Source organism: Ursus arctos, unplaced genomic scaffold (assembly GCF_023065955.2).
Source record: "Ursus arctos isolate Adak ecotype North America unplaced genomic scaffold, UrsArc2.0 scaffold_8, whole genome shotgun sequence".
Lineage (NCBI taxonomy): Eukaryota > Metazoa > Chordata > Mammalia > Carnivora > Ursidae > Ursus > Ursus arctos.
In genome coordinates this window covers 61600901-61612997 of record NW_026623100.1, presented here as the reverse complement: position 1 = coordinate 61612997, position 12097 = coordinate 61600901, and the positions used below count along the sequence as shown (strand labels likewise).

At 42.4% G+C, this 12097-nt stretch overlaps 1 long non-coding RNA gene across 1 annotated transcript in view; it reads left to right on the top strand.

The window, feature by feature from the left end:
* The window catches only part of LOC130543172 (uncharacterized), a 32137-nt gene extending 25247 nt beyond the window's left edge, over positions 1-6890 (top strand). The window contains exons 3-4 of the long non-coding RNA XR_008958305.1: positions 4580-4830; positions 6500-6890. This is a non-coding gene — a long non-coding RNA (uncharacterized LOC130543172). The remainder of the gene's footprint in view (positions 1-4579; positions 4831-6499) is intronic.
* Positions 6891-12097: the final 5207 nt, after the last annotated feature.

The window sequence follows — 12097 nt, the reverse complement described above, 5'->3', positions numbered from 1 at the left end:
AAATGCTCTCTTCCATGAAGACAATAATAGTACTAGCAAATGTTCAGAATGAACTTTTTCAGAGCTCTGAAAATTAACCAAAAGCATGCAGAAATTCAATGGGCATTTATATAAGAAAAATGGCTAACGTTTAGCAAGAACAGCAAACATTTTCACTTGTCCTACTTTCATCTCTCTCTACCCATGCAGTATTCATGAAAGCCAAGAGCTCACTATCACAGTGGAAACCAGCAGCCTGGCAGCCACCAGGGTCACTACTTTGGAAATAACTACCAAAAAAAAAGTAAAAGAAGTGACAAAGAAATTAAGGTATACTAGAAGATATTTATTTAATACAAAAGGACAGAGAAATGAAGGAACAGAGTAACAAAAAGGACATAGATATGTACAAAAAATAGCATAGTGGCAGATGTCAATGCTTTATTAGTAACTAATGCAAATGCATTAAACATTAGATGTAAATTACTAAACTCCAATCAAAAGGCAGAGATTGACAGAATAGATTTTTAAAAACCCACGATATGCCGCCTACAAGAGACACACTTTGTTTTTTTTAAGTTTTTAAAATTTATTTAAGTAATCTCTACACCCCACGTGGGGCTCGAACTCAACCCTGAGATCAAGAGTCACATGCTCTTCCGACTGAGCCAGCCAGGCACCTCAAGAGGACACACATTAGATTCAAAGATATAAATAGGTTGAAAGTATAAGGATGAAAAAGTATATTATGCAAATGATAACTAAAAGAGCTATAATGGCTATACTAATATCAGAAAATAGACTTCAGGACAAAAATTGTTATTACAGACAAGGATATCTTACTAGGACAAATACAAACATATAGGCACCTAACAACAGACCCACTCCCCAAATACATGAAGCAAATACATGACAAATTGAAGGGAAACACAGATAACAATAATAGTTGGGCCCTCAATACTTCACTTTTAAAAATGGATAGAACAACTAGACAGAAGAGCAATAAGGGAACAGAGGACTTCTATATACAGAACAACATTATTAGGCAGCTCGCTCTAACAGACATCCGTAGAACATTCCACCTCAAGTGCACTTGAAATATCCTCCAGGACAAGCCATACGTTAGGCTGTAAGACAAGCCTCAATACGTTTAAAAGATTGAAATTGCACAAAGCATTTCTCCATCTACAATGGAACGGAATTAGAAATCAAAAACAGAAGAAAATTTGAGAAATTCACAAAAAGTGGACATTAAACAACACCCTTAATAACTAATAAGTCAAAGAAGAAATAATAAGGAAAATTAGATATTAGAAATAGCTTGAGAAAAGTGAAAACGAAGACCTAATTTTCTAATACTTATGGGATGCAACAAACACAGTGGTTAGAGGAAAATTTACATCTGTAAAGTACTATACTTAAACAGAAGAAAGAAAAATAAATAAAAAGAAGAAAGGTTTCAAAACAAAAACCTAACCTACCTTAATTAAGAAACTAGAAAAATCAGAGTAAACAAAATGCAAAATGAGCAGAAGAGGGAAATAATAAAGATTAGAATGGAAATAAATGAAATAGAAAATAGAAAAAATAATAAATAAATAAAAACAATAATAAATAAATAAAAGCAGTCACACTCCTAAGTAGAGACCTAGGAGAAAGGAAAACACACATTTGTGTAGGTTCTCTGATAAAAAAAAATCAACAAAATTGATTAATCTTTAACCACATTGACAAAAAAAGAAGACTCAAATTACTAAAATTAGGAATGCAAAAGGGAGCATTACTATTGACCTTATAGTAAACAGGGTTATAAGGGAATACCATGAACAAATGTAGGCTAACAAACCAAATGATCCAAATAAAATGGACGTATTTCTAGAGAAATTCATGCCGACTCAAGAAGAAATAAAAAATCTGAATAGACCTAAAACAAGTAAACAGATTGAATTAGTAATGAAAAAAACTTCCCACAAAGACAAGCCCCGACCAAGTGGCTTCACTAGTGAATTCTACCGAAGTAATAGAAAAGAATTAGCACTAATCCCTTTACAAACTTTTCTGAAAATTAGAATAGGGAGGAAATTGGAACCCTTATAAATTACTGGGGGAATGTAAAATGATGCAGCTTCTTTGGAAAACAACTAGCTTGGCAGTTTCTCGGAAGTTAAATATAGAATTAGCACATGACCCAGCAGTCACACTCCTAAGTAGAGACCTAGGAGAAAGGAAAACACACATTTGTGCAAAAACTTGTATATGATGTTCATAGCAATACATAGTCACTTAGCATAGATTCACAACGGCCCACAGGTGGAAGTAACCTAAATGTCCATCAGCTGATGAATGAGTAAGTAAAATATAGTCGATCCATACAAGGGAATATTGAACCATAAAAAAGGAAGGAAGTTTTGACACATGCTACGTGAATGGACCCTGAAAACATGCTAAGTAAATGAAAGAGACACAAAAGGCCACATATTGTAGGATTCCATTTATAGAAAATGTGAAGACGAGGCAAATCCAGAGGGACAGCCAGCAGATTTGTGACTGTCAGGGTCTGGGGGGAAGAGGGAAAAATGGGCAGTGACCGTGAATGGGTGCAGGTTTCTCCAAGGTGATGAATATGTTCTAGAATCAGGTAGTGGTGATGGGTGCACAACCGTGTCAGTACACTAGAAACAGATGACTTGTACACTTAAAAAATGTATATTTTATGGTGTGCAAATTATATCTCTGCAAAAAATTTAGGTTATACATTTTGATTAAAACAAAGTAATAAGACATGCAGTAGATCCATAAAAATGTTTGTAATTCAGATGGTAGCTACAGGGTTAATTCCTCTACTTGCAGAGAGAAATTATAAGTTGACAGAAAGAATAAATCACAATAAACAGAAAAAAATGTTATCAAAATACAATTCACAGAAGGCCATATGCAAATGGCACCAAATATACTCAATTCACTGATAGTCACAGAAGTCCAAATTAAAATAACAATGAGATATCTTTTTGTACCCATCAGACTGGCAAAAATTAAAAAGCACTCTCATATCTATTGTGGGCAGGGATGTGGGGAACGGAGGGTTCTCATACACTGCTGGTTGGGATAGTGATAGAGTTACAGCTATTTTGGAAGCCAGCAAGCAACAATTATTAAGATTCAAAGTACATATATTGACCCAGCAATCTCATTTCTGTGAATCTATCCTATGAAAATGAAAATAATATTTTCTAAGGGCACAGACACAGATAGAGATACACATATACATATATATATATACTTGTACATAAGGCCAATTCATAATTCATATGAATGAGATATCTTTTCTCATCAGTTGATGAAGTTATCTTTTTCAACATCAATATCTTTTTATTATTAATTCATAATTCATTACTTGGGCATATATACAAGTAGATATATGTATATATGTGTGTGTATATATGTGCATACATATATATAAATATAAATATATATATATATGCTTGCTGAATTGGCTATTGATGTTTATAGTGGCCCTCAACTGAATAGATTGTGGCACATCACAGATTATACTGCGGAATATTACGTAACCACAAAAAAGTATGTATTGGAGAACTGCCAGCAGACTTAGAAGGAATTCCATGGGTTTTATTGGATGAGAAAAGATACAGAAGGGTATGTATAATATAATCAATCCCCTTTTAATAAAATAATTACAAAGAGCAGTAGAGTGTATATGCATATACTGGATATATAAATCTATATATGATTATACTTTTACTATACCTTTTAAAGTAGAGCAGGGGAAAAGATTACTCTGGTGTTAGTGGTTGGGAAGATACTTAACAGGAAGCAAAAATGGGTGCTACAGAGACCAACTGGGAGGCTCCTGCTGTGGTTCACCTTGGGTAAATCAACATCAGAGCCCAGGGGATTGAGCATCTCTCAAAAGTTCTGCCGGGCCATCTTCTCTGGGGCTCTCTTTTGGATGTCAGAGTCCCTGCTTGCCTTTTTTCCTGCAGACTGGGCAACAGGCCTGCTGGGTTTCTGCTCCACTGCCAACATCCATTCTCCATCTTGGATTCTCTCTTTCCCACAAGGCCAGAGTCGAATGAAAGCATCTTCACAGTTTCTCCCTGCCCCCAGGCTTGCCCCAGTCATTGTCCTGAGTGTGCCCTCATATCCTTTTGACATTCTCCATGAATTTGGACCATGGAATCCCAAAAAACAGACCAGGTCAATGAGACATCCAAAATGATATCTTAATGGCCTTTTCCTATATTTATCCCTGGTCTGTATGGATAATAAAGACATCCAGCTATGGCCTTCCTTTACCTCTGCATGTTTTCTGTCTTTATCGTTCTTCTGTCTCCCACTCTGTTTGTCACCATCTGAACTTCTGAGTTCTCCCAGAACTCCATGTGTGCCTTCACCTGAACCCAATTCTCTTTTCTTCAGACCTAGACTAGCAATTCTCATGTTGGGGGTGGGTTAGTATATCAGATTCCTTTGGGGAGAGATTTTCAAATTATACATGCCTGCTCTCCTCCCCAGTGTGTCATAAGTTCTGGAAAGATGTGATAGCATTAAGATGATACCATTTACTATCTCCATTTTACAGATTAGGAAACTAAGGATCAATGAAATTAAGTGATGTTCCTAGGACCTTCTGACTCCAGAGCACATGGTATTTCTCCTGAAAAAAAGAAAGCAGCCAAACTGTGGAAGGAACTGAGATGCCCTTCAACAGACGAATGGATAAAGAAGATGTGGTTCATATATACAATGGAATATTACTCAGCCATCAGAAAGGATGAATACCCACCATTTGTAATGACATGGATGGAACTGGAGGGGATTATGCTAAGTGAAGTAAGTCAAGCAGAGAAAGACAATTATCCTATGGTTTCACTTATATGTGGAACATAAGGAATAGCACAGAGGACATTAGGGGAAGGAAGGGAAAACTGAAGGAGGGGGAATCAGAGGGGGAGAGGAACCATGAGAGACTATGGACTCTGGGAAACAATCTGGGCGTTTCAGAGGGGAGGGGGTGGGGGGATGGGCTAGCCCTGTGAAGGTTATTAAGGAGGGCACATATTACATGGAGCACTAGGTGTTATATGCAAACAATGAATCATGGAACACTACATCAAAAACTAATGATGTACTGTATGGTGACTAACGTAATACAATTTTTTAAAAAAAGCATACCCAGCTTTTTTTTTTTTCAAATCATTCATTTTATTTATTTTTTTAAATGATTTTTTATTATATTATGTTAGTCACCACACCCAGCTTTTTAAGAGAAGGCACCAAAGGCTCTGAGGAGGTGCTTTTACTTCTTAGAGGAACCGCTGGGGGTCTACTACCCAACAACCTGTTTTAGTTTTCTGCAAGCAAGCCCTGAGCTTGTAATCTGTGCCAGGCTTTACGGTAGTGCTTGGAGCTGGGGGTGAGCGAGTTGAAGGACAGGCGTGGAAATACAAACGTAAACGAAGCGGCAGCTACTTCCGCCGAGCGCCTGGCAGGTGGGCGAGGCCATCAGTGAAGAGAGACTCGGTGCCTTTACAGGCTGGAGGAGTTGGGGATTTACCTCACCTGTGAGCACGTGTGACACCTCCCAGTGAACAGGTGTTTAGGATACACATATTGGGGGCACCTGGGTGGCTTAGCTGGCTGAGCATTCGACTCTTGATTTCGGCTGAGGTCATGACCTCAGGGTTGTGAGACTGAGCCTCGTGTCGGGCTCCGCGTGCTGGGTGTGGAGCCCGTGTAGGATTCTCTCTCTCCTCTGCCCCTCCCCCCACAAAGACCCACACGACATACATGGGTCAACTTAGAATTACCTGTTTCTAAAAGGGAGTAGTCCTGTCCCTCCCTCTGAACACGTAAAGCCTACCGTCGTGGGGCCCATCATGTTTAACCCGGGGGGCGGCTCAAAGTAGAACAAAGTCTATTTCCCTGCGATTTCTGAGGGCTCTCATGAACTCGGCCGCCGTGGGGCTTTGGCGGTAGGACCTGCCGACACTTCACAGCCTCAGGCAGATAAAACAAACGTAGGAACAAACACAAAGTGAATGGGTCTTCAAAGTACTTAAAGAAGTGTCATCTCACAGGAAAGAACAGAGGTTCAGCAAGTGAAGAAAAAGGAAGAGAAGATGACGCAGAACAGATCGGGGACTATAAGCGGAGGCAAAAGTGCAAAATGCTCCCTGAGTCATAGACTGCGGCCTGCGGAGCTAGCCTGCCTGGGTTCGAAGACTGGCTCTGCCACGCCCTAGATGTGTGGTCGTGGGCCACTTGTCCAAAACGAGCAGGACATTTCTAATTCTAAAACAGAGAGAAATTTGGGGAGGGAAGTGGGAGGCAGCGGTGACGTTATAGGTTGGTTCCAGATCGTAAAAGATCTTGAATGAGTTTGGACGTAAGTTGGGGGAAATTGGGAGCAAGAGTAGATTTTTAAGGTGAGTGTTGCAAGGTCAAAAAAATTATTTTTAATCATTTCTCCATAACTCCCCTGTGGTTTCCTACCTGGCAGGGATTCCCGTGAAGCATTTGCAGAATGCCTGTGAATGGAATCAGCCACAGAGAGATGGCAAGAGAAACACACAGCTGCATGGACCGTGCCGTGTATCTCTTCCAAGCAGAGTGGAACCTGGGGAAGGAGGGAGGTCCGGGGTGAGAGAGTGGGAGGGGCCCTGCAGAGCCAAATGCTGCTGCAGCTTCTGCCTTTTGGGCCCAAGGACTTCTGAAATATCTGCTCTCCCTCTGTGCTTTCAACCTATAAAAACTGCCTCTTTGATCTAAAAGAAAAAAAAAATGGATTCAGCCTCTAGGTTAATGCTGTTGGTTAAGTATTTCGGAGAAGCTGCATGACTTGGCCTGAGCAGAGAACCAGGCATCAGAAGCTGTGGAAATAAAGCCAATGCACTTCACCTGTATGAATCACAGTGCTCTCATTTATAAAGTGGGTGAGGTAACCATTCCATCCCAAGGAAGGGACACAGGAGGTCATACAAGGCAAGTCTTTTCATCAGCTGCACGCTGATACAATAGTGACCTCAAAACCACAGCGGCATACAATAGTAGACACTGAGTTAGCTCACGAGTCTGTGGGGTCCAGCGGATTGGGCTTAGCGGCTCCCACCTGTGCTTCCTCGAGTGCCCATGGGCAGCTACAGGTCACCTGACTGGCCGTGTCGATAGGGACTGGGCTCTCTCGTATGACTTGGAGTTGGCTACTAGCTCTTCCTGATCTAGGACGGCCTTGGGACAATTGGGGTCCTCGGCTCGTTTCTATGGGCATGTTCTAGCGGAGATGGCGTAGGGAAGGAGTGGAAACACAAAGGTGCTTTTCAACCCGCTGCATATGTTACATCTTCTAAGAGCCCATTAGCTAAAGCGAATCCCATGGTTAAGGCCAGCAACAGAGTGGGAGGTCACTGCAAAGTTACAGTGGCATAAAGTGAGGAGGATGCCGGGGTGTGTGTGTGTGTGTGTGTGTGCAGAATTAGGACGATTTTCGCCATCTACCATGGCGTCCGTAAACTGTAAACTATGCAAAGAAATGTAAGGTGAGATTACCATCCAAAGGCAATTTAATCAGTGTATGCTTGTTGAATTGATTTACATGGGCATTGGCCTGTCTCAGACCTGATTACTTTCACAAGTTTTTCCAATTGCCCCATGGTTTTTCATAGCTAAAATAAAACCCCATTTAAAAACAATCTATAAATTTTTCTTGGCCAGCTGAAGCTCTCCGCTTTCTCTCCGTCTGATACAATACTGTGGGGGGGGCGGGGGGGGGATGTTAGTGGTGATTTTCTGTTTCCATTTAGCTTAAGTCATCAGCGATAACTTTAACTTGGCAGTTTCATCAGGGCTCTTTCTAAATGTGCTGACATTTCAATTAAATGTCAGTGGCATCATTCTGTTCACCAGCTGGAAGATTTGTAATGGGGAATATTGGTAGTGCCAGAGACTAGAGATTTCCATTTGGTGAAATGCCAGCCAATGCCTTTTGTCTCAATGACACCCTGAGGGTTCTCTGCATGTGCGTTTTGACAGACTGATTGTCCCTTCAATGTGTCCCTGGTGCTCTAGGTCAGGAATTTTCAAACTGTTCCCTGAATCCTAATGGGGGTGTTTCTGGAGTTAGGTTATTTATTTATTTTTGGTTAGGACACAGAATAAAACTTTTAGCCTTCCCAGTTTAACTGAAGAATAGCCCAATTTTGCAGAGTGGTCAATTAAAAAGTTATCATTTATAACTACATATTTATATACACAATTGACCTCTGAACAACACGGGTTTGAACTGCATGAGTCCACTTATAACCAGATCTTTTTTTCAATATAGTACAGTACCGTAAAAGTATTTTCTCTTCCTTCAGACTTTCTTAACATTTTCTTTTCTTTAGCTTAGTTTATTGCAAGAATCCAGAATATAATATATATATCACACAAAACGTGTTAATCGACTGTTTACATTATCGGTCAGGCTTCTGGTCAGCAGTAGGCTACTAGTAGTTAGCTTTTTGGGGAATCAAAGATTATATGTAGATTTTTGAGTGTGCCAGGGGGTCAGCGCCCCTCACTCCCGCCACTGTTCAAGGGTCAGCTCTCTTAGGTTTTTCACAGGGAGGCACAAGAAAATAGTTATTCCAATCACAGACAATGGAGATAGCCTGCCTGGGTTTGAACCCCAGCTCTGGCCACTCCGTAGCTGTGTGATCTTGGGCCACCTCCCCAGGTCTCTGGGCCTCCGCTTCCTCATATGAGCATGAGAATATTATCTATCAGAGTTCTGAGGTTTAAGTAAGTTAAAATGTTTGAAGCACTCAAAGTGGTGCTGACGTATTAGTTATTATGCATAATTAATATGATACAAGCAAAATAAAATATGGATATGAATCAGAAGCTGCAGCTGTGTAAAAAAATGCAACTATCATCCCTGGTTCCTGATCTAATCTTATTTGTTAATCAAAACAACCTCATTATTGTCACTGATTGACTGTAAAAAAAGAAAGTAGTATTATTAATTAGGAATTACAAAATAAACACATACGTTTCAGATAGATTTCGTTTGAGGGAAAAAAAAACGTTCTGCTGCTTCAAAAATTTAAAAGTCACTGTTCTTAGCCATCTCACACGATTCTGAATTAGGGGCTGAAAAATCAGATCAGGTAGGGCTCCAGCTCCCAAGCTCTGCAGCCCCGGAGGGCAGGTTCTAGGCTGAGTGTTAACTCGCAACAGCACGGAGATGAAATCATTCCACAGAGGTTTCCACCAGCACATCCTGGGGACCCAACAATTCGTGAGAGCATTTGGTGACAGCCACCTTCCATGGAGACAGTAACTGCCTTGTGCACTAACCAGGGTCTGCAAGCGGCCCTCTGAATGGTTGCTACGGCTGAGAAGCCCAGGGTATGTGTGGCCGGCATGGGCCACCCCTGCATCTAATACTGTGGTTCAGCAAAACCCACAAACACAGCAGGAGTCCAGGGGGAGCTGGGGCAGGTGCCTGCCTCTCCACTCCTGCCACCGTGTGGACAGACTGCAGCAAATCAATTTGATTCCAGTTAAGGAAGAGCCTAGGGGGCCAGCAAGTCCAAACGGAGCAAGAGCAGTGGTTGGCCCCATCTTCGGGGGGGGGGGGGGCGCCATGGTGAAGCGGCCCTCACCCTCTCGGGGCTTGGAGGAAGCACGGAACGGGGTAGCTTCCTCACCGAAGGAGCAGCAGGGGGACACACGAGTGGGAGTGCTACCGGCTGCCAGTTGTGCTCAACGCAGCTGCCTACCGTGGACAGCATCTTCCCCATTTTACAGATGGGCACACTGAAGTCTCAGTGACCTTGATGGGCCTTGAACTAATGGTTTCAGACTCCAAGTCCATTGTGGTATTTCATCTCCCAGCTACCCGCAAGGGACTGCTCCAAGAGGAGCTGGCAAGGGCTGGAAACTTGAGCTTATAAATAAATGCAAAGTTGATTAATTCACGTTATCGCTATCTTTGTTGTTATTAATATGGGGCTCAATTCAGCCATTTCTGGTTTTTCTCAGTGCCCTCTATGCCCCAGAGGTCTCAGAGAGATCCGATCTATTCTCCTTCAGCTGTTTCCAGTGTGGGCAGCCAAATGCTCCCTGGTCATGGGCTCCTACTTCCATTTTAGTGGCTTTATATTAATCTACAGAATAGAGTTACTCTAGTCTTAACATTTCTGTTGTGGTTGACCATGTACGCTGTTTTTACTTTGCACTTTTCACTGTAATGGATAGATGGCTGTAATAAACATCTTAAGGTTTAATGCCGAAACATCTTTGTCAGAACACAGGTATGTAATTTGTTTTTAAACGTTGTTGTTGTTGTTGTTGTTGTTGTTGTTGTTGTTTAGCATGGCAACAAAAAAAGCTCAGTTCTGAAAGTGCTGAAGGAGTGTAAATGTCGGGTTTGCTCAGACACGTTCCTTGACTGAGTGGGGATGGGGGCTGCTGCAGGGGAGGGGAGGACCAAATTGTGGAGGGCCTCAAATGGCACCTGAAGGTATTCTGAACTTTTTTCTTGGTAAAAGGGGATGGCTAAAGAGGAACGGAGAGCGGTATCTCTGTGCGAGCTGGGTGTGGGGCTGTATATCTGAGGTCGAAGGAGAGAACAGAGTGGAGCACCGAGAGAGGAGGTCAGGCCCTGACTGCTGTGTGATTACAGCTCTCTGTGTCCTCATCCATGGGATGATTGGAAATCTTCGAGAACAGAGGAAGAGTCCCAGCCTCGGAGCCAGCCAGACCTCCAGGTAAATTCTAGCTCGGCTACTTACCTCCCTGTAAAATGGGGGAGAGTTTTACAGACCCCAGAGCGTCACGGTGATGACCACAATGACGGTGTAGAGAACACGGTCCAATGGCTGCACAAGCTTGGATAAGCAGGAACCACTCCGTTTGCATTAATTTTACAGCCTGGAGATTGCCTGAACTGTCCTCCAGCTCAGATGTGCCACGGTTCTATCATGTGATGCGATAACAATTTAGAAGAATGAGGGCCCAGAAATTAAATCAGTGGTTAATTAATTCATGGTTTAATCTATTTAGAAAAAAAAAAAATCCCCTCCTGGGACGAACCTCACCGAAAATAGCAGTAAAGAGCCACACGTTTTGCAGAGAAAAAGTGATGTTGACTAGAGAGCTTTCCTTTAAAGAGTGTTTAATTCACAGGACTCGGCTCTGCCCAGGCCTTCCGGGTCAGTTTCTCCCAGCTCCCGGGTGAGGAATGGAATGACACGAAGAATACACCTTGAAATTCTTGGATGATAAAAAGGATTAAAAATCAATAGCCTTTCTGCTTCAACTCTCCCAATTTTGTTTTCATCTCCCTTCTGTAGATAGAAGCACAGCTACTGAAGAATGACTGGTGCATCTGGAGGGGAGGGGCTGGTGTGTTTTGCCAAGGGATGTGGGGAAGTTTCTCTAAGTGCCATTGCCAACTGCAAACTTTCACTGCGTCAATGTCTGGCAGAGGCTGTGGCTGGGCCTTGGGAGAGTGTTAGAGCTGGGCCCTCCCACCTGGTAGCCACTAGCCACAGGAAGTCACACAAGCCACATTCCAAGTGCTCCCAAGCCACATGTCCAGCACGGCTAGGGAGCATTTCTCTCACTGCAGAAATAGTTCTACTGCACAGCACAGGTCTAGAGACGAATTTGCTGAGTCCACAAATATTAGGGAGCACTGACAGATATTACAGATGGTCTAGTCTTGCCCCAAACCAGACCAGGAGGCAGAAGATCTAGTTCCAGTCCCAGCGCTGCCAAAACTCCTATGTTGCCCTGGCCTATCAACTAAGGATCACATGCCTTGGTTTTCTCATCTATAAAATGGGTTTAATCATTCATTCAGTCTGTCAGCTAATTATTTTTTATTTGTATTTTTTAAAGATTTTTATTTATTTATTTATTTTAGAGAGCCAGGGCATGCACAAGCAGGGGGAGGGGGGCAGAGGGAGAGGGACAAGCAGACTCTGTGCTGAGCGGAGAGCCCAACATGGGGCTCGATCTCACAACCCTGAGATCATGACCTGAGCTGAAATCAAGAGTCAGATGCTCAACTGACTGAGCCACCGGGGCGCCCCTCAGCTAATTACTTTTT